The sequence below is a fragment of the Ostrinia nubilalis genome, chromosome 21, assembly GCF_963855985.1.
Source record: "Ostrinia nubilalis chromosome 21, ilOstNubi1.1, whole genome shotgun sequence".
NCBI lineage: Eukaryota > Metazoa > Arthropoda > Insecta > Lepidoptera > Crambidae > Ostrinia > Ostrinia nubilalis.
The window spans coordinates 11,411,400-11,430,656 of record NC_087108.1 but is presented as its reverse complement, the minus strand read 5'-3'; the positions used below and the strand labels follow the sequence as shown (position 1 = coordinate 11,430,656).

Genomic DNA, 19,257 nt, shown 5'->3' with positions numbered 1-19,257 from the left:
CAGTCGTGCAGATTTGTTCGTAGTTTTTCGAGTGTCTGACTGAGTTGAGCGCTAGAACTCTAGTACCTTCAACGTTCAGCTATGATGCGAGTATGGGCTTATTCCACTATTCCCCGTTGACAATCCCCGTCAACGGGGATTAGTGAACTTTTTGTTCACTATTCCCCGTTATACCTAATAGGATTTTATTTTGATTTCAGAAGTTCCAATTGGCGTTAACGGGGAATAGTGAACAAAAAGTTCACTAATCCCTGTTGACGGGGATTGTCAATGGGGAATAGTGGAATAAGCCCGAGTATGGCCACCCTACCGCCAGGGCGTCAGCAGAGGGGCATCTCGCGCAGGCGCCGTGCGTCACTGAGCAGGCACTCTGTGATGCTGAATTGCTGAGCCGAGTTTACGTGGATTGGACATGGCGCACAATTTTTGTTGTAGATGCCAAAAAAAACTACAAAAAATTAGAATGAATACTGTATTTTTACTTTTTTGATATCTTTAAAAATGACTGAAATATTCAAGCTCAAAGTGCGCTCTTCCGCAGGAGCGATTTTCCGCGCGGATTTAGAAAATGTGACGTAGTAACATGAAAAGCTGCATGTAAGATATTATCTGTGTACAATGGTTAGAATGGTTAGTAGGGGAGCCGAAGCTGGGATTTCGATACTTACTAAAGAGTGGCAGACTAACATACAAGGAAATACTTTGTACCTGGTTGATTAGGGTAAGGTGGGGCACAATGAAACAAAAAAACGTTTTTTGTTCATAGAAACAAAATATCTTATTATTTTAATAAACTGTTTTCAAGAAAATTTACATTAGCTATCCCTTTAATAATCAACAATATCAAACTACATGTTTCTATAAGTAATCTTAAATTATTAGCACTTTTTCGAGATCATTTTTTTGTTGTACTGTGCCCCAGATCTGGGGTACAATAAAACTAGGGTAGGGGTACTATGAAACAGATTGGGGCACAGTCCGTAAACACTCTTCGCACTTTGTAGTTGGGCGTATATCGCACGACCTGTCCCTCTTCTTCTCGGTTTTCCTTTTTTTTTCTTGAAATACCTATACAATGTGCTAAAATTAACATTTTTCAGATTTTCTGCTTCTCTTAAGTTCATTATCTGCTTCATTAGGAAGCCCTATATCCGTTTTTCTTTTCCGGTTACGAACCATTGTGGTGTTTTCTAAAAACAAAAACTTATCTTACACTGAAACATGTTTTACTGTGCCCCGTTTCACTGTACCCCATGACCCCCTTCAATAACACAAAAACATATAACATTCTTTAGGTTATAAACACCGGCCTTCGTCTGATGTCAATATTACAAGAAATATGCAAGAATTATTAATAAAATAGCCATACATACCTTTGGTAAACAGTGTACTAATAAAATCGTAAACCATTTCGTGAAAAGAGATACGAATTACTATCAAAAATCAGTTTTTTTGCAAGAATTCAACAGGCAGCTTTCAAATTGAGAAAATACAACTGCACCAAGATGGCAGTGCGAACGCTTAATAAAGCAGTGTGGCCAGTAAAAATAAATTGATAAAAAGAGGTAGAAATATTAAACTTGTTTTACTGTACCCCGTGTGTCACTTACCTCTAAGTATGAATTTTTGATATAAAACGGCATTAGTTCTTATGCCTCTCACCCAAAAAATACCTCAATTAAGCCCAAATTTGAGACCGCAGCCAAACTTTGAGTGACGATGGAAACTAGCCTAGATGGAGGTCACATGAAATTGAACTTCTGCTTCTTCATTGATAAAGACTTATCATTTACCATACCTTATCATTTTGTATTCCATTTTCAAGTCACTTTTTTTTCGCTTACTGTTTAAACAAAACGTGGGATTTTTTTTAAATCTCAGGTTTTTTGAACGCACATCTGAACGATGTCTGGTTTTAATTTCTTCAGTTACTCCGTGACCATGGCGCTTGCAACAGTGCCGAAATATTGGAAACTCAAAACTAAGGTACATGGTAGCAATCCCGTCAGTAATATAATAGGAAAATGTCTTGAAAAATAAGTAAATCGTATATTAATTTATGTAACTAATTTTTTTTTATTTTATTTTATGATGTATCATACTTATAACTAATCACTTCATTCAGAACTAGAAAACGATTCCAAGGATTCCACTTTTCTTCAATAGATGATCAAGATAAAGAGTTATTTATTATAAATTGCTCTTCCACCATTTCAATTATTCTATCTTACATCTTACTTGATTCCCGGCCGGGCAGAAATTGAAATGATGAATTTTAATTTCTGTGACGGGTCTGGGTGTTACTATGTATAATATGTATGTATTTAAAAAAAAAAGTATATACGTAGTATATCCGTTAAGCTAGCACCCATAACACAAGCATATTAATTGCTTACTTTGGGGCTAGATGGCGCTGTGTGAGATTGTCCAAAGATATTTATATTTATTTATTTTATTTATCTTACTTGATGAAATCTTTTTCAATTTTATTTACATGGTCATAACATTTTCACTATTCCTCTGCACCAATTTGTGAGGTACACCTGAAACCCCCGATAAATCAGCTATTATAAGAATAATATTTAAAAAAAAACCCTCCTTCTGACGTAGTTAGGTAATAAACTAAATGTATCCAATTTCACTCCAACTTACTGTCAACTCAACGACGCGCTTTAAAATCAAAGATTGACTTTGAATTATGCCTTATTTTACAATACACGTTGAAAACAATATGACTTGCTTGAGCTTTTTCGACTTTTTCACAAAATAAACAAATAGGCATGAAAAGATTACAAAATTTCTGCAGCGACTGACAGTTCACTAGATTTACGTTGACAGGTGACAATAAAGCCATAGACATTTGCCATATGAAAGACACACTTTTCCAATATTTTTGTTTGCCATGAGATTCTGGTACACCTATACCTATCATTTAATGAAAAGATAAACTAAATTTTTTCAGCACAACGAAAATCTGCTTTGGCGCGTAGCAATGCAACGTGACAATTACAGCTCGGACTTCTTTATGCGTCCACTACACATAAAATAAAATTCGAACTATCGCACATTTTTTTCTTTTTAATTCTAATTCAGTAAAAATGTTTTTGAAACCTTCATTCAAAATTCAAAAGTTATTATCATATGACAGAACTTATGACCAGACTATGTACATTGAATAAAATATTTTTCTTTTTTATAAGTTATTATGACACTCGAGTTAATCCACATTCAGCACCATAGCCTCCCCTTCTACAAGGCCCTCTACAAATGTCAAAACGTCACTTAACCCTTTTAGCACCAGTTGTTTTGTTTTTGAGAAGATATGTACCCAAATTTTTATATCAATTTAATTATAGTCCAGTCGTTTGGTACAAATTAACGTGGTTACCTGGAAAGTGTTCCGTGAGTTTTGAAAATTGGTGATTAAAATAGATTTCGCTATGCTCTCTCTGTTAGTCTGTTAGTTAAGTGTGATTGCCACGTTCGTCGCGAAATTGGAAAAATGCTGCCTTAGAGAAGATTTTTGATAGTTACATTCTTTCCTATTTCGTCGTTCCAAATGACGTTCACTGCTGGACAAAGGCGAGAGGCCTTTGGGTTTTCCATAGGTTTTTCATAATGAACAGTCCTGCGACCTTTACCAGATCGTCGGTCCACCTAGTAGGAGGCCTGCCCACGCTACGTCTTCCAGCCCGTGGTCGCCACTCAAGAAATTTTCTTCCCCAATGGCCATCGTCTCTACGAGCTATGTGTCCCGCCCACTACCACTTGATTTTAGCAATTCTGCGTGCTATGTCGGTCACTTTGGTTCTCCTGCGGATCTCCTCATTTCTGATTCGATCACGCAGGAAAACCCCGAGCATAGCCCGCTCCATTACCCTTTGGGTGACCTTGAGCCTTCTTATGAGGCCCATAGTAAGCGACCACGTTTCAGAACCTTAAACTTTCCTATTTATTTCACGACTAGCTTTTGCCTGCGGCTTCACCCACGTGAAATTTAGTGTCACAGATCGGCATAAATTATAGCTTATACGGGTGTCCCGTAATGTAACGTCAAGCCGGAACTGGGTGTTGAGGCAAGTTGTGCTGGTTATCAGAAAAATATAAAAAAAAATCTATGTGGCATATTTTAAAAATAATAGGCATTTAAAAAAAAACAAAAAATTCTACTCCAGGTGACGGTCCTTTTACTCGTGTTGCCACAAATCTTCACTTTTTCCAAATTTTTTTTTTGTTATGTAACCCTGAATAATGCTTCTCTAAATTGTTATCAAAATTACAAAACCAGCTGCTCCAACTTGGATGAAAAAAATACATTATTCCCAAAAAAAATATCAAAATAAAAATTTTGCCTAGTTTAAACTGATTGTACTGAAAAAAAATTGTACTACGCGAGTGTGGCAAGTGACGTCATAATTTGGCGCATTTAGTAAGGATTCCAAAATGGTATAACACTTTGTAAAATCTTGCTGTAATTGTCGACAATTTTTGTTTATTGGAAATAATCCCGTTTTTAACTTTATCTACCTTGGTTAAAAATATTATTCTAATGTGCCCAAAATTCAAGTTTCTGGCTTAAGTGAGGTGGAGAAGCCATTTTAAAAGGTATGAGCGGGACTGAGAGGGCCATCTTACCAAGCAGGGATGTTATGGATATACGTAACCGTAACCGAAACTATCGGATATCCGAAATAAAAAAATGTCCATAACCGTAACCGAAACTGATTAAAAAGTTACGGATAGTTTCGGATAAAGGCCAAACTGCAAAACTCTATGAAATCTGCAGTATACACGCCGCAGCTGCAATGCCGCGCTGCCGATTTCATAGTTTTGCAGTTTGCGGTTGCAGTTTGCGGTCTGCGGCCCGTCTTGGAATTGTACCTTAAATCTTAATACATATTTGTTACCAACTTGTCTGGCATTCGCTGGCACCATCTAATATGCCAGCCTGTTTTACCTTTATCATACATAGGTGTCGTCTTAGTTGGTACATAAAGTAGCTATGTGGGTCACGCTCACGCAGCTTCTTGCTATTTGTATTATACCTACATTTTTGAAATTCTAATAATTCCGTAACCGAAATTATCCGAGACTTTCGGATAATCTGAAATGATTTCATATCCGTGACCGTAACCGAAACCGGTATAATATTATTTTAATATCCGTAACCGTATCCATAAGCGAAACTTCATATCCTTATTATCCCTGTTACCAAGTACAAGTGCAGGCAGAGCAGGTAGTAAAGGCGCGCGCGCACGGGTGACTTTTGTCACAGTATGTCAACTACTAATTACTGTCATGGTGACAAAAGTTTCTGTGACTGGCTGTACGGTAGTCAGTCACAGAAACTTGAATTTTGGGCACATTAGAATAATAATTTTTAACCAAGGTAGATAAAGTTAAAAACGGGACTATTTCCAAAAAAACAAAAATTGTCGACAATTATAGCAAAAATTTACCAAGTGTTATACCATTTTGGAATCCTTACTAAATGCGCCAAATTATGACGTCACTTGCCACACTCGCGTAGTACATTTTTTTTTTCAGTACAGTCAGTTTAAACTAGGCAAAATTTTTATTTTGAAATTTTTTTTGGGAATAATGTATTTTTTTCATCCAAGCTGGAGCAGCTGGTTTTGTAATTTTGATAACAATTTAGAGAAGCATTATTCAGGGTTACATAACAAAAAAAAATTTGGAAAAAGTGAAGATTTGTGGCAACACGAGCAAAAGGACCGTCACCTGGAGTAGAATTTTTAGTTTTTTTTTAAATGCCTATTATTTTTAAAATATGCCACATAGATTTTTTTTTATATTTTTCTGATAACCAGCACAACTTGCCTCAACACTCAGTTCCGGCTTGACGTTACATTACGGGACACCCTGTATGTTAATCTGGGTTACAAACAATAATACTGTACAGTCTCAACAAAATCTGTTGAATAGAATAGAATAGAAAGTATTTATTTGTCTCAAAACAGGTTGAGTACTTTTTGCGTGAAAGAGTAACAAACCTGAGACACAGGAATCTTCCTAGTTCAGGTATCAACCCACCAACATTCTTACTTTTTGTATTTCCTGATTGTTTGTTATCATAATATTATCTGTTATGTTGGTGAGAAATAAACATTACTTTACTTTATTTTAAACTTCCAGACATCCAAACTTTCGCATTTATAATAATAGTAGGATACAATTATGTAATGTAGAATCAAACAAGACAAAAAAAAATGTATACTTCAGCAACGCGAATTTTTTTATACTTCAGCATATTTAGGACACCCGGCAGCGTGTCCTGCCATGATCAAAGAAAAAGAACTCGCAATTTAGCAGGTACATTAATTTGACTGTTTCACAACTCTAAATCTATTTAACTTACATTACATGAAATTTATCACATTTATCAAAGCTTCTTAGCTTGTCTATGTCCCAAAAATTATAAAATGAAAAAAGTAGTTGTCAAAAACCTTTTTTAAGGCAGATTTTTTTTAATAAGGCGGGCGCGCGCGCGGCTATAAACGAGGTCACAAAATTCGGAAAGAACATAGCGAAATCTATTTATTCACCAATTTTCAAAAATTCCGGAAAACTTCCAAGTAAAATTAACAAACAACTGGACTATTTACTCGTTATTGAGCACAGAGACACAAACTTGGTTATTTTTCCAGAAAATGTATATTTAAGTGCATAAATGTAAAAATGGCTTCATAGTGCACAAAATTGGCAATAGGTGGCATAATAATGGTTACTTTTATAGCGCCTAGTTTGAAATGTGATTGAACGATGACAACTAACAACAGTTGTCCGTTAGGTAAAATTTCATTTTAGTTGGAAAAAGACAAAAAGTGGTAAATGGGTTAACGTGCGGGGGCTGCAAAATCATGTTGTGACGTCACGCGCGAATATTGGAAATTTTTGAAAATTTTAAAAAGTCCGTAAACTTCTCGAGGCTCTATCTTCGGTAATACTGGATGGATTGAGGTGAAATAAAAACTAGTGTAATGTGTGTGATCTAAACTTTAAATGAAGTCATAATTTAACTTAATATTACAACTTATGCGTGTTGTCCATTAACCTACTACTAATAGAAATGCCTCAGTTTGTGACATCGAAGATACAACCAGATTTTTAGGGTTCCGTAGTCCTGACATGGAACCTTTATAGTTTCGATAATAATATCTGTCTGTCTGTCCGAGATTTTGCTCGGAAACTATTGGCACTAGAGAGCTAAGTAATTTTTCTTCGAGTAGGGCGTCCCCCCCACTAAAAACTAAACTGTTGGCTTGAAAAATCTGGAAAAATTCGTAATAATACTGCTTTTCATGAACTTTCAAGGAAAACTATAACGGTTACTTAAAGATAAATCAGTTAGTTTAAGTTTAACTCATGTATTATAAAATTTATTAGCTAGTAAAAATTCCTTAGAATAAAATATTAAAAGAGACTTTAGATGAAGTAATTGCTTGCTTCTGAAATATAATATAGTTACTTATTAATTCAATAATTAAAACACTTTGTACTCCGACATCTTTATTGTGAGTATGACAGATGATCGTCGACCACAGATAACATACATCACATCCCCTTTATTCTTAATGAAACTTAAAGTAAACAACTTTCTTAAATAAAAACTAATCAGTAATATAATCTGATAAATATCTAGGTTTCTTAATACTTCTACCAACTCTAGATCTATACACTTCAGTATAACTATTTTTAGGTGATAATTCAATACTGTTTTCTGGCAACTTGAGGCCTGATGTATCATGATCATGACTTACATCTTGATTATTTATCTGCTTCATTAAATCATCATATATAAAGAGTTCTCCTTTAAATGTATAATATGGTTTTAAATTATCTGGTATATTTTTTATATTAGGCCACCCATTTTTTATACATTTTGTTAATTCAATCAATTCTTTGTCCTTTGCAGTTTCTGTTTGTATTAATTTATATTTGGATGATGGAATTTTTAAATTACATCTAATCATGCTAACATGTGGCTCTACCAGATCATCTAGAACCGTATCATCATCTTTAGAATTATTAAAATTGCGTGATAAAGAATCTGCTAGCAACAGTTCTTTGCCTGCTTTGTACTTCACTACTAGATCGTATTTTTGTAATTGTAACCGCATTCTTTGTAACCTCAATGGTACATCACACAATGGTTTTTTAAATATTATTTCAAGTGGTTTGTGATCTGACTCAACTTCTGTAGTTTTACCGTAAATATATTGATGAAACCTCAAGCAACCATAGACTATAGCTAGCATCTCTTTCTCAATTTGTGCGTACATTTGTTGTGTGGTTGTCATTGCTTTAGAGGCGTATGCAACAGGAAGATCATTTTGCAGTAACACTGCTCCTAACGAGTTTTTTGAAGCATCCACTGACAGCTTACAAGGTTTATTAGGATCATAAAATTGCAATACCGGTTCTGAACTTAATATCTCTTTCAACTGTTTAAATGAATCATCTTGTTCCTTATTCCAATTAAAATCTACACCTTTTCTAATTAATTTTCTTAATGGATGACAAACTTCTGACAGTGAAGGGATAAATTTAGAGACATATGTAATCATACCTATTGCCCGTTGTAAGTCTGCTACATTCTTTGGTTGCTCTAGGTTTAGTATTGCCTGTACCTTTCTTGGGTCCGGTTTGATGCCATGTTTTGATAATATATGCCCCAAATATGTGATTTCTGAAACACCAAATTCACATTTTTTAAAATTAAATTTAATACCATTTTGCTTTGCAATTTTTAACACCTCCAACAGTCTTTTGTCATGTTCAGCCTTAGTTTTTCCATATATTATTAGATCATCAATGAAAGCTTCACAACCAGCTACCTGTTCAAATATCTGACTATATTGTCTATGAAAAATTTCGGGCGCTGAGGCCAATCCATAAGGCAGTCTTAAAAAGCAGTATCTACCAAAAGGAGACGCAAATGTGCATAGTTTTGAACTATTCTCACTCAATTTAATTAAATAAAACGCAGTTGAGGCATCTAACTTACTGAACACTGTAGCGCCAGACATTTTGGCTGATACTTCATCAAAAGTTGGTAGTTTAAAATGCTCTCTTCTAATACAATTATTAAGATTACTTGGGTCAAGGCATACCCTCAGCTTGCCATCAGGTTTTTTTACAATTACTATATTGCTGACAAAATCTGTAGGTTCGGAAATTTTTTGAATTGAGAATGTTACTAGGTATGCAAAATCACTTGAAACCTATGTTACAGTTAAGCTTTTACATTTACAAATACATTAGTTTTTATTTCATTCAAAAATACCCAGTAGTTATGATTTTATAGGCATTCAAAGTTCGCTTAAATATTGAGTCCCGCCGACGGTCACGTGACCCCGTGTGACGTACATTCACAGCGTCCGCTCACTAGAAAACGGATATAAACATACTTAAATATTTTTTTTTTTGTAAATACAAACTTATTATACATATTAACACCCAGACCCATCCCAGAAATTAAAATTGAACCAAACCCAAACTTGATGCGATTGTGTCGTTTTATTGCGAATTACCTTCCAGCTCCATCATTAGACCCCGATTACTATATAGAATTAAAATACTCATCAATACAAAACGAACGAGCCCAAACTCGATGCATTTAAGTCGTTTTATTATAGAGTTCCTATGGCCACCTTCCAGCTCCATCATCAGATCAGCTCCATGTCATCATAATATTGCATGGTCATCCAAATCACATGTGTTTGCGAAATTTCAGCTTAATCGGTTGCCTGGAAGTGGGTCTTAATTCAGTTTGCAAGATTCCACCCATACAAATATGAGCCAGTCGTTGTAATATGACGTCACGCGCATAAAATGGCGGGCCGGCCGCCGCCCGCACTTTTAAAATTCAATATCTTGGAAACTAATTGACGTATCGAAATAATTCTTTCACGTGTATTTTTTATTTTTAACAGAGAATACAGAAAGCTAAAAAACAAAATTAGTGAACATTCTTCATTACATTTAGTTTTTCCATCTTATCCAATTCTCGTTTAAGTGACTCATGTAATGCCATGGGTACACCTCTACAAGGCTCAACTTTAGCTTGATAATTATCTTTTAATTTTATCTCATACTCTACATCTTTTAATAAACCTAATTTTTCATCAAAGAGATCAAAATTTTCTTTAATCAATTGTTCATAGTCACTATTTTTGCCCAAAGTGATCTGGTTCAAATACTTACGTTTCAGTAGTTTCAGCGAAAATATTGTTTTATGACCTAAGACTGCTGGAGATTTTTCTTTGCTATCAACCACCTGAAACAATATTTGTGTATTTTTTCCATTTATTAGTTGACATTTTAGCCATACTTTTCCCACACAATTAATATTAGATCCATCATAATTACAGAGCCTTAGACCATTTTTTGACATTTTATGTTCCAGTGACAATTTTTTTAATATATGTAATGGTAAAACATCGCAGTCACTACCTGTGTCTAGTTTAACATCAACAATTATATTGTTAATCTGTAAAGACTCATACAACTGTCTGTTTATAGAATTATTAATATCGTCTTGAACCATACCTAGTTACTATGTCCGAGTCATCACTATCCTGATCCTGATTTACAGCATGTACCTGAGAGGGGGTCCTGCACATTTTGGCATAGTGTCCATAACGGTTACATTTCTTGCACCGGTAGCCAAATGCAGGGCATTTAAAACCATGGTAGTATCCGCACCTCATGCACTGCTTCCTTACTGCTTGACGACTGTCCCGAGTTTCTGGCAAATTATGATTCCTATCACGAAAATCTTGTGGTTTTTCCAAGTTTCGATTTTCATTTTTATGTGTTGTTCTGCTTATATTATTTACCTGCATCTCAGTGGTAATTTTTTTTACATTTTCTGTGGCTAATTCTGCCGCTTTGCAAATTCTGATACATTTGGGCAGGTCTAGGTCCGGATCCTGAAGTAATGCTTCCTGTAGTTTGCAATCTCCAATGCCTCTAATTATCTGACTTTTTATTAAGCTGTCTTTTAATTTGTCAAAATTACAATCCGAACTTAATGTTTTCAAAGCTGTCACAAATTCACCAAAAGATTCGCCTTCTTTCTTCTCTCTGGTGAAAAATAAGTGCCTTTGCATCGTCTCATTTTTTGCTGGCGAGCAGTATAGCCTGACCAGCAGGGCTAAGATGCGCGCCGTGATAAACTGCTATCGCGGCGTTATATCGATTTTGACGTCACTATATCGTTTTATCTACCGGCGCTAACATGGCACCCCGAAAATTATCATGTCATCTGTCAAAATGTGATAGTGAAAGATTTGTTTTTTTTTTTGTGATAAACCTGGCAAGCCCTAACATGAAGCGCTAACTATATCGTCAGTTGCAGGTTCACTTGGGGTAACTGACAAAATACAGTTTTTCAGTAGAGCCGTTTAAAGTTTTTTTTCGTCTTAAATCGGACATAACTTTTTTCCTATTTAACCTTTTTTGGATCTGTTTTTACAGAAATGCTTAGAATTGTACGCGGTTTTAGATTAAATGAAAAGAATTATCTAATATGTCTTAGTTAAGGAAATAAATTGCAGTTACACCAATGTATTTTTGTACTTTTGACAGTTACACTAATTTTAGACCAAACTTTTGGAAAAAACATAGGTCAAATTGATGTAAGTACTGCCCAAAGTTAAAACAATTTGATGATTTTCTGGGATTTGGTTACTTAGTTGCTGTATAATTATGTAAAAGTATTAAAAAATAAGAGAATTCATGAAAAAAATAACATTTTGTCGTTTCTTTATTTTTTTTTAAATTTTATTAGAAGTAACTTTTATTTTATTCATTAAAAAATGTTAAAAAAGCCACGAAAATCAAGAAAATATGTTTGTTTAATTTTTTTAAGACAGAAATATTGAAATTACTAAAGTATTACTGTGAAACTAATTAATTTGAATATTTTTTTAAGCTTTGACTTACCAATACCGTATTTAGCTCTACGGGGCAACTTAAACTGAAAACAAAATGGATTTAATTTCCCACCTCTTTATAGCAATGTTGAATTAAGGTCATAAGTACTACAACAGTAAAAGTAACAGAGTAACAACAGGTTAATGTTAGCAACGCGCAGTGACGCCTAGTTGGCTGGATAGTTTGCTCAATTTCAATATTTTTTTTTGTTGAGCTAACTTTAACTTCTTTAACTGATACTGCTGGTATAATAATAATGTAATATGTCTTAAAACTTTCTAAATTTCTATTTTATTTCATGTTATAAACCTTAGCAAATCAGTGTAATTGCAAAGTTTTCTAGCAAATTTTTTACGTTATTACAGATACACCAATTTAACCTGGTAAAATTAGTACAATGTCAGTTACACCAAAATTGTGAAGGAAATCTGAAAAGTTCACACCTGAAAATGTCCGTGTAATTGTAATTTTTTTAAAGCTAGAATTTTTTTACGTATACCATTCGAAAGAGCAGAAAAAACTAAGAAAAACTGTATATTTAACTCAAAAACCGTATTTTGTCAGTTACCCCAAGTGAACCTGCAACTGACGATATCATATTTTGACATCACGATAGGATAGGATGTGGTGTTTTTATCGTCCTCGATCCTTGCCCACGATAGCAAGACGATAGGAGATTAACTTTTTTGCAAGCTACTTTAACTCTATTTATTTATCATTTACAATGGTAAATGACATTTTACGATTAATTTGAGGCTAGAAAAATTCAAAGAAAGGAATCTAGCACCTTTGTGATACTTTTACTTCTAGGTGGAGATTGAGTTTTAGTTCAAGAGTTTATCAGAAGCAGCATTTTGTAATTATTGCAATGGATGTGAGGCGAATCTTGCGACAGTTTATAATCATTAACTGCAAAATCTAAGTGCTCCCACAGTCCCACCCACATTTAATTATTACATTACCTACCTTGTAAAATAACCATTACTTACTTACCTACTTAGGTAGGCAGTCAACAACAGTACATCAGACAAATATTAAGTTGCAAATGACGTGAGATACCCCATAGTGTTTAGCTTGATTTAAGTACCTACTGTCATCTGTACATAATCTTGTAAAAATTATTGAAAATGGGGCGGAATGTGGTGACCGAGCTTCTTATGTCTACATTATTTTCAAACAGTGGCAAGGACATTGTCAGAAATTAGCATTGGGTGGGATATGTAATCAATAAAAAATTGCTATAATAACAATGAGAATAAATGAATTTTACTAATTTTATAACTTGACGGTGATACCATACATACATTCCACATTACTATAAATCTAATTCCTCCGTTTGGACTTTTTTAAGGGCTTTAATGTGACAGGATGATAATCTTGTACAATTTATTCCATTATAATAAATTCATTCATCATCATCTCAGCCATAGGACGTCCACTGCTGTAATGCTTTCCATGTTGCCCGATGGGGCAGCAAGGTTCTGGAGTGGTGGCCGGGTACTGGAATACGCAGCGTGGCACGTCCACCCACAAGGTGGACCGACAACACAGTGGCGGGGCAACAACTAAATTTGATGTGGGCAAGACAGATTTCGCGAGGCCCTGTTCTATGGCGTACTTTGATTTGATTGGTTGACTTCCTAGTAAAGAAAGTAAACAAATAAACCGGGGATTCCCCATTCCACTCTGGTCGGCGGCAAATGTTGCCAGACTAAGAAAACATATTTCACAACAAAATTGATTTATATTTTTAACTTCCCGATAAGGGGAAGTTATTGTTTTCACCCCAAAAGTCGGAAGTGAAAATTTTGTGATATCTTCGCGTTTTAGGGTCACTAAAATGATTATATGCTATTTTTAGAAAAATGTATGTATGTGTGTGTGTGTGTGTATGGATGGATGGATGTTCGGATTCAAATTTTGGCGAACGATTACTAATAGGGAAATGAAGCAATCGATTTAAAATTTTGACAGTAGGTTTGTTTCGTGGTGGAATCGTGGCCATTAGTTTGTGTAGACTATCGGCCATTCGCAAATTGTTTAAACAATTGAAAAAAGCATTGTTTTTGTTATAACTAAAAAATAGAGATGGGCCGACTAGTCGCCGACTAGTCGGGAAAGCCGACTATTCGGCATCATTTGTAGTCGGCCGACTAGTGACGACTGTTCGGCAAAATATGCCGATTATAATCGGCGTATTTTGCCGAATGAAATAAACTGATAATCACCAAGATAATTATGAGGTAGAACAAGGGCGTTTATTTAAACCACTTTTAACTGCAAAAAACATTAAAAAGTGGTTTCACCTGATTTAAAATTTTGGTAATCAGTCTAAATTCATACAAAGTTAAGATTAGTTAAAATTACCAGAAAATCATCAAAAACGTGTAAAGTTTATGTAATTTGTCCAATGTCCATATAAAATTATTATGACACTTTTATTTTGGGGAAAAAATGCATGGAATTGCATACCTATCCCGTGGGAAAGTAGTAGATTATGTGGGGCTCCTCTCATCGGAAGGATGAGGAATAGTGTGAAGAACTATGGGAATCCGGACAAAGCCATCAACTATCACAGTCCGTCCCGCCAATTGCCCACCTGTATGGCGAGCCCTGCCTATCCGACGGTGGTGGTAGTCCGTGCTATTCAGGCGGGGTACCCCCACGCCCCCAGCTCGCTGATCATCACCGTGGAGGGTGGAGAGAAATCAGTGGGCCATTTTTCCCATACATTTTGATATCGATAGGTAAGTAAGAATAATATCACGGCGCGCATCCTAGCCCAGCAGGAGGCGATCATATTGTCACCTCCGCCGTCGAAAATTATGACATCTACCTTAGGTACTGTTAGGTGATTGTAATGTTGCTTTTTATTTTTTCTCATATTATAGAAATCTCATTTCTCAAGAAGTTATATTTATCTCTTTAGAAATCTGGATATTCATATTTCTTTGAGAAAATCTAGATATTATTCTTCGGACAAGTAGGTATTAGAATGATCGGCATTGCCGATTAGTCGGCCGACTAATCGGCAATTTGAAAACCGATTAGTCGGCTAGTCGGTTAGTCGGCAAAGACCATAGTCGGCCCATCACAAAAAACTATTGTCTGAAATGAAAAATGTATTGAAACTTTTTTGTGAAAAATTGGAATGTCTACAAAATTGATTATTAACGTTTTTTTCGTATTTATAAAAATAAAATCAAACATTTTCAATGTACATGCATATATTATATATATATACAGGGTGTTAGGGAAATGGGTATATGAGCCGACACTAGCCCATGTTAACATGGTCATAAAAATGGTATGGTGAAGTCAGAAATTTGATATCATCATTTTAATTTTTTTAATTTTCATACAAAATAAATTTTTAAAACCCGATTTGAATTATTCATAATAACCGGTTATTATTAATAATTTTCAATTTATCACATTGACCGTAACATATACACACACAATTGGTTGCAAATGCAAATATCTCGAAAACTGTAAGAGATACGGCAAAAATAATGAAATTTTGGGGGTTTCCTGAAGGGGTGATGAACTTTAGCAGTACTAACAATGAGTCCTATGATATTTGCAATATTGCAAAAAATCTATTATTTATTAAATAGTTTCGTAAAATGTTTTTGAGTTATACATCTTGAGGTTCATAATATATGTAAGTACGAAGGACTCCCTATAATATTAATCGTATCGATACGCGCAGGTCATTTGCACACGCAGATATGTCGAAAACGGTAAGTGATACGGCAAAAATAATGGAATTTTGGGGACATTCCAGAGGAGAATGAATTCCGGCAGTACAAACGTTATGTATCAAAGAATTTGCGATATTCTGGAAAATCAACTGTAAACATCGTATAGTCCCGATTAATCGGGAAGTTTTTGCGATTTGCCATTAGGCAAGATGCCACCAAACCAGAATCACATCCATAACAAATAATATACTTTGCAGAGTCACACCCATCCAGAGTCGCACCCATTACGGCTTATTTTTGTTTTATTCTCGCTTTAAACGTTTTTGAGTCGCGAGGCCCCTTGTACCGCGAGGCCGTAGGCGGTGGCCCACATCGCCCACGCTTAACGCCGCCTCTGCGACAACATCACGCAGGCCGCTACCAACCAGGCAATAAATTCATTAAAGCAGTGTAATTTCAAAATAATTCAACCATTATTTACAAAATCTTTATTTGGAAAACTTTTGTTTTACAATAGCTATTGATAATTTCAAACACTAACAGAATTTCATGAATTGGTTAGCCTAGCCAGTATCCTTGAAGTTTTTTGCTGATTGTTATTGTGAATTTTCATGACAGTGAGCGAGACTTGCTTATGTCTGCTTTAGAATGAAATAATCACTCATAATCCTACACTTCTTCATCCACTGTCTGAAAAAAAAAAGAATATTATTTAAACACAATTATATTATTACAATTACATAAACAGTTCATAAATAGAAACATTTACTTAATCCTATTTGTATTTTAAGTTTACATACAAAATGTTGATCATCAATATTATTACACAGTGAAAGAACTATGTGAAATAAATATAGGAAAGAAGGTGAAAGCTTATTTGTAGGAATAAAGATATTTTTCCTTTTATCAGGTGTTATTACTTATGAAAATCAAGATGTGCGGAGTATAGCTAATATTTTAGACTTTAGGTACTTACTTTGCTACTTATGAGTGTAACTTTATTTCTCAAATCTCAATAAACTTTCTGACTGCTTCATGTACGTTGAATAATTACTGTAAACCTCGCATTATGGGATAGGTAGTGGAGTTCGGACTTCGGTTATTCTGTTAATTTTGAAGACTTCATTCTTTAATACTATCGGTATGATTAGGAATTCTTCATTGTTTTTCTTTAACTTGGTTATCTCTTCGTTTGATATTTTCCGTACTTTAGAAATATTAAAAATAAGACTGGAAACATAAAAATACAATTTTAAAAACACAAATACAATCAAGCAGTCATGTAATGTCAACAAATTTGACATAACTTTTTTTTAATGACGTTCTCACTGCTTTAAGATATGTGTTTTAGCCGAATTAATAGCAGAAATGAACGAGATTGAACGAATGAGCTAAAATATTTCAAGGTTGGCCAACATAATAACGCAAATTTTTCTTAATATGGCAACAATTGGGTTATCACGCGATAGCGGTCGATAGACTTTTCTATCGATGGTCCCATGTTAGGGAAAATGATAAAATTATCTACGTGATCGAAAATTGTCTTATCATATCATGTCATTGTCGATGCGCGCATCTTAGGCCTACTGGAACATAAAAACCCTCGCCATGTTGCGGAAAACTAATGGTACTAATTTCTTTTAATGGCAACAGTAACTGAAAACTTCATTGACATGTCACCTTGCATGTCAGTCTATTGCTGTCAAAGTATAAACAAACTTTATTTTAAATGTGCGCAATTGATTTTGTGAATTAAATTGCTAAAATCTTTTTATAGTCGTGAAAGAAAAGTGGTTCACAATGTGTTAAAGTATTTGTCGAAGAGAAATACTAAGGGTTCGGACAATATTTTCATTGAATAATGTTTTCGACAAAGGTTGTCAAATTGACTGACATGTTTATCGTATAGTACAGTCCACTATGAAAATTAGCTGCGGTTTGTTTCAACTACCTATTTTAAAGTTTTTTGTCACTTTCTAAGTGTTGAATTTTATGGAATTGGGAAAGAAGTACCGAGTTTGAAGCGTTCATGAGCAGACATTGCAGTTGAATATTGAAGTTCTGAATTTGATTATTGATGAATAATAAAATAAATCCTACTAACTCGATTGATGGTTTCATTTAATTTATTTAAACCAGGTTACCTATAATAATATTTTTTCGTTAATTTATGAAAATATCAAATTAGCCCGTAACCCTGAATCCTGAATACTACTTAAAGTTAGCCTATTAATTTAAAACAGGTACGACTGTACTCAGTGTTGCACTATCAAATGCAATTGACACGCCTCTATGCCAGGGTTTTTATGTTCCTGGTCAGGCTATAATTTCTAAATTTCTCTAGTATTGTTTTAACATTTAACTTTTTTTCGCCGTTTTTGTCCACTTTGAACTCAAATGTGTTATAGACCTCTAATGCATCGTCTCCAATAACATGTAGAAGCAAAGCATTTTGACCATGTTCATCCAATCTTTCTTCAGCCCCCGATGCTTTAAAATAGAGCAAAAACCTTTGCTCCCATCGCTTGAAGTTTTGCGAAATATCGCCCACTAACGACAGCGGCGGCGGCTGTTTTAACATCTCCATCTTAATTTTCTAATACTTATTAAATTCTCACCACTCGACTGCGCCATATAATATAGTTACTTATTAATTCAATAATTAAAACACTTTGTACTCCGACATCTTTATTGTGAGTATGACAGAATATGATCGTCGACCACAGATAACATACATCACACTTATATTGTGTTAACGACGGACAACTACGGAACCCTACACTGCGCGTGGCACAACACGCACTTGGCCAATTTTTATTTAAAAGTCTGATAGGTTTCTACATCTACTTAGGTGCTTACCGACTACTATTTTACACTAGGATGGAGTGTTGGACACCAAAATTTTAAAGGGCTGTAGCCTGTAACTCTATTCCTAAGAGCCCTTTAACGATAATCTAAAAATATAGTAAAAAAAAAACTCATAAAACTCATTTATTTCTGTAAGTAGGCTTTAAAAAAGCCTACCACTGCTTCAGGACAATAAATGGGCCAGTGCTGAGAAGAAGCAGCGCAAGAAACTCAGACACTATTGTCAGCCTCTTTTTCAAAGGTTTTCAAAATACATAGTACATAGTTATAAATATTTATGCGAGCTAGGCAGTGATGCATCCGAAACATTTTTATATTTTAAATAATCATCGACTTTATAGTAGCCCGTTTTCATTAAGGTACTGTTAATTATGTGCTTTGAATTTATGAATAGGTAGTTCTACAACAGTTTGTGGTAATTTATTAAATAATTTAATACATTTCCCCATAAATGAATTACCAATCTTATGCAGTCTGAAATTTGGAACGGCAAGTTTATTTTTGTTTCTTGTATTAAAGTTATGCAAATCGCTCTTTTTCGTGAATTGCTCTATATTTTTGCGAACATATAAAAGGTTTTCATAAATGAACTGTGAAGCTACTGTCAGTATGTTAATTTCCTTAAAAAAATCTTCAAAAATCGGGATCCAAGGTTATAAATAGCCCGCACTGCTCTCTTCTGCAAAACAAACACAGTTTCAATGTCCGCGGCTGAGCCCCACAA

General features: G+C 34.6%; 1 protein-coding gene across 1 annotated transcript in view; it reads right to left on the bottom strand.

Moving 5' to 3' along the window:
• The window catches only part of LOC135082395 (uncharacterized), a 211,957-nt gene that overhangs the window by 25,105 nt on the left and 167,595 nt on the right, over nucleotides 1–19,257 (bottom strand). The gene's annotated exons all lie outside the window — the stretch shown is intronic.